The 4,735-nt window shown below is 38.7% G+C and overlaps 1 long non-coding RNA gene across 1 annotated transcript; it reads left to right on the top strand.

Annotated features, from left to right (window-relative positions):
- Positions 1-79: 79 nt before the first annotated feature.
- On the top strand, positions 80-3,034 carry LOC311120634. Its single transcript, XR_014612179.1, has 3 exons — positions 80-171; positions 994-1,090; positions 1,194-3,034. It is a non-coding gene; the product is annotated as an uncharacterized lncRNA (long non-coding RNA).
- The last annotated feature ends 1,701 nt before the right edge of the window (positions 3,035-4,735 follow it).

Below are 4,735 nucleotides of genomic sequence, written 5' to 3'. Positions count from 1 at the left end.
ACAGTAACACAAGGACTTTCCAAGTGCTTATAGAAGGACAATCATTCACTAATGTTGGTCTCCTCCTACCAGGATCTTTTCCGTGCTACTACTGGTGCAGCCGTGTACCTCATTACCTCTCTAATCTGTTTGATTCATAGAACTGGGGATGGTGCCCGTATTGCAGGAGTGGTGAGTCAAATGTCTAACCACTGTCGTGGAAATTCTAATCAATAATGAGGAGAGACAAGGTCAATCAACAATCAGGATATTACTTTATTCAAAACAAATGAATAAGGTAGTAAGTGATTGTTGGGCCGAGAGCTCTGACATAGAGACAATACAAATATATTTTATAGCAAAGATACACCCTCTCAGTCTACATGACAAACAGCAGATGTGTGGAATGAGTCAAAGGGTTAGGATTTGTATGAAAGAAATGAATAATTCACAGCAGACGGTATCTGCGGTGAAGACTGTTCTCATTGTATGGAAACCAGGGTTTGGCCCCCAAGACAAGGTTCTTATCAACATGATTCATACCCGAGCCATCTCTCCCTGGTACCTTACATTACACAAACACCAATTCAGTCTATGAAAATGCAGGCTCAGTCAGACCGGAGACATCTCCCTCTCACACACCATTAATCATGGACTGGAATGTAGCTGTTGGTTTTATCACCTAGCCATCCCTAAATCAATTGTCAGCTCCAGATACCCCTATCTCGAGTAAAACCCATGTCCTTGACCACACGCCTAGACTAGCTGCAGGGAGCTGGAGTAGAAACCATCCCTTTACAAAAACACAGCATTAGTAGAACAGTATATAATTGTTAACTATTAATATTAAACAAATTCTCTCACACCACCCTGAGATTTTTGAACAGATACAAATGAAAGCATCTCAAATTACTTACTTCTTCAGCTCTCAAATGCTTCAGCCCAATTCATCACTGAAAAGTATAACTTTTTGGTTAGATTATGTTTAGATTAAACATGATTCCATTCCCTTAGTTGTTTGGCCTGCTGGCTGGGATCCTGTTTGCCTATGATGTCTACACCATCTTCCTGGTCATCAAGAGCAACAGGCAGTAAACAGCATCGCCCACTGGTGGGTATTTTGGACAAGGCTGCAGCTTTGCTATGAATTACAATTTGGACTTTGACATTTTCTCACCTAATTTTCTTTGTTCTATTCCCTGCTTTGTTTACAGACTAAAAAGTTTAAGCACGAAGCTATACCCCAACTTAGCCAATGAAAGAAAATGAGTTGACAATGAAGAGAGAAAGAAGTGGAGCAGGTTGGAAGGAAGTTTGATGCTCAAATGAAGAGATTAATAGCAGAAATTAACCAATGTTAGGGTCAGAAGAGAGAAACATCTACAGTACATCTATGGCTGACACAGAGAGGATAATGTTGTACTGCACTGAGATCTGTATGTTCAAAAGAACCATGTAAATTCCAGGAGGGATTCCCTTGACTACCACTATTCCAGTCTCGGTGTACAATTCTACCGTCCCATTGCTCAATATTTAGTATTGTGAAAAAGGGAAAGCTTTGGTCAGTTTTCACACTAGTACATCATTTGTTTTCTGATCTAATGAACTAATGTGTAAAAATATGTTTCTGTTGAATTACATCCACTGCTGAAGTTTTGGTTTGTATTAGAAATGTGATTGTAGCATTACATTTATAGAGGTGCTCAGATTAATAAAACATCATAATGTAACATCAACAGTTTTGGTACAAATTACTACAAATGGCATTCTATCTCTCTTTGTCATCATAATTTCATCTCAGCATCATAGCCCTCTCCATATCCCACTGAAATATATTCAAATTGTGCTGGTCGAATTAAGCCAAATTTTGCCTGCACTTAGGCCTCGATTCAATCAGATCGACCGTTAACCCGCGTTGGCAGGCATCCGCATAGCAAATGTTTTAACGGATGTTGGAGGTGTCACGGTGGTATGAGCTGACATATAGGTGAGAGGCTGCTCTTGTGTGTCACAAACCACTCCCTTCCTTATTAATCCTAATGCGTTAGAAGTTCAAAACGGCGATAGAAAGTGTAGGCTAATGCATGTTTTCATGTTCATTTGGATGGGGGGATTGATAGCCTATCAGTCAAATCGAGCTATAGACAATATAAATATCACACATTCGAGAGTTTGAACTTGTAATGTGGCTGCATGGGATTTGTCAAATTATAAAGTTGGGTGGTTTTGTTGCATCCAATGGCATGGTCCGCGATAAGCTAGCGCAATGAGCCGCTTGTGGATTTGACAGCTCTAACGCAGTTCCATCTCAGACACTCCAAAACAACCCCTTTAGCGTGTCGGCTAGAATTGATCTGATATAGAATCTAGCCCTTAGTCAAGGCACCTTAATTGGAGTGGACGGGCTCTTAGTAATGGCTGGCATGGAATAAATGGATTGGTATCGAACTCATCAAACACATGGTTTCCATGTGTTTGATACCATTCCATTCACTCTATTACAGCCATTATTATGAGCCGTCCTCCCCTCAGCAGCCTCCTGTGCTGGAAACATTTGTAGTGCCTTAATTTTATTGGTTGTTGTTTTGCCTCTTTCTCTACTCACCTAGCACTGTTAGGCCGACTGACCACCATTAAATCTGCACTCATAGTAAGGTTTGATGTTCATTTGCCACCAAAGAACTTCTCATGAGTAGTCTTGCCATAGGAAAATAATGGGACAACACGTTTTCATTATCCTGGTTTTAAAATAATCTAACTCAGGTCAAGCTTGTTTCTTAACTGTTTTTTGTGTGTTTTTTAACCAATGGTAAATAAGATATTTTAACTACATTTTATGTTGTACAAGAGAAATGTTAGCTCAGTTAGTGCACCCTCGTTAAATTATTTAGACAGTTTGTATGCAATTATAGTAATATTTTGATTATAGACTCGTAGAAATACAACTGATTTAGAATGAGCAATTAATTAAATTAATTATCAAAGAAGGGTATTTGATCAGTTGCGTGTGGGTGCATTTCAGGATGCCTATGTTATAATTGTAAAAGCCTTTGTAAATGTTACCTCCAAAATATAAAGTTATTTTCTCAAGGTAGAATTTAGCCTTAATGTTTTATTTCAAACAGGTTTTTGATGTCTTGTTTCATCCTTTTGTGTGTGTTTGAAATATTGGCTGACATAACATGAGAAAAACTGCTGATGCAACACTAAAGTTTGTAATTGCACCTTGTGTATACTACTATTCTAACTCTCTACAGTAAGTTGAGACCCCGACTGAGTTCCTTTTTTTTTGTTTTTGGAAATTGATCCGTGGGCCTACAAATGGGGGGCTCTAGTTGCCCATCCCTGATCTAGAGTCTAGTCTGAGTAGCCAGATAGAGGAAAATCTATGTTTTCACAAAAATATAATTGCATTCACAACTCCAAATTGTCTTCAAAATGCTTCCTCAAGCTGTGACCATGTAGAAATTGTTTTGGAGTCTGTGACACCTGTTGTGACATCAGTGTAGTGGAATTCAGGGAATAGACCAAATGGGATTCAAAACCACAAACCTTTTTGAGGATTACCAAAACCACAAACCTTTTTGAGGATTACATAATGCCAACATTGGAAGAGCTTTGGTATTCTTGGCTGATTTGAATGTTGAGAGGGTGTACTGTCCATAATGCCACTCATTTTAATTTATTTTCCATTATTCATTTAGTGCTCCTATCATTAAAAAAAGCCAGTGTGGAGTCACATAATCCGTTGGTCATACCAGATAGACTGGTAATTAATCCCTGATGTTGTTGTGCTTGTTCCAAACAGAACAGGTTCCGGTTTCCCAAAAGCATTTTAAGGCTAAGTTCATCGGTAGTGTAGTGTCTGAGGGTCTATGATTGTGCTGACGTTTGCAAAAGTGTGTTAGAGGAACTTGGCTCTGCTTGCTGAAACATCTGGAAAGCATTACTAAATTCCTGGAAAATAGGAAATGGGAAGATATGTGAAAAGCCAGGGATTGGTTTATTAAAATCACGCCATACTATGTCACATAGGATATAAATACCCTGTCTTAAACAAAGGACGGAGAGGGAGACAACATATTGGATCAACAGATTGGCCGTTTCTCTCCAGATATAACTGCAGATATCTGTAAATTAATACTGTGAACTTTGATACAATAAATCTTTATAATCAAAGAACAGTGTAAGCGGACTTCTTATCATCACAGCATTATCAGCATAGTTGTCTTTACACCACAGTAGAACCATAGGATCCTATTGTTCTACGATGAACTTAGCCTTTTAGGAAACCAGGCCCAGGCAGGATGTGGAGATGAAAATCAAATAAAAACAACCCTATAGTAAAAATCAACCATGGAAATGAATATACTAGTAGTCTAGACATATGGAAAATCGTAGGATATCCTTTTAAAGGTGACATAATTGTCTCATTGACATTCCACAGCATTGCAGTTTACCTTGCCCTGTGGTTCACTCCACCTTTAAAATGTTGACTCCTAGCAAGGCCGACTGTTTTCTGTGTGGCACATTTGGTAAAATATGGATTAGGGTGCGATGACGCGAAAGCGTAAGAGTGGCACTGCTAAGATCAGAGATTCTTACCTTCTCCTGTTTATAAATCAAATCAAATTTTAACAAGGTTGCACATATACACCTTTGTTTGAGGAGTACACACCTACAGTGAGGGAAAAAAGTATTTGATCCCCTGCTGATTTTGTACATTTGCCCACTGACAAAGAAATGATCAGTCTAT

The sequence above is a fragment of the Coregonus lavaretus genome, assembly GCF_964263955.1.
Source record: "Coregonus lavaretus genome assembly, contig: HAP1_SCAFFOLD_3244, whole genome shotgun sequence".
NCBI classification, from domain to species: Eukaryota; Metazoa; Chordata; class Actinopteri; order Salmoniformes; family Salmonidae; genus Coregonus; species Coregonus lavaretus.
The sequence above is the reverse complement of the archived record's forward strand: the minus strand, read 5'-3'. Positions and strand labels throughout refer to the sequence as shown.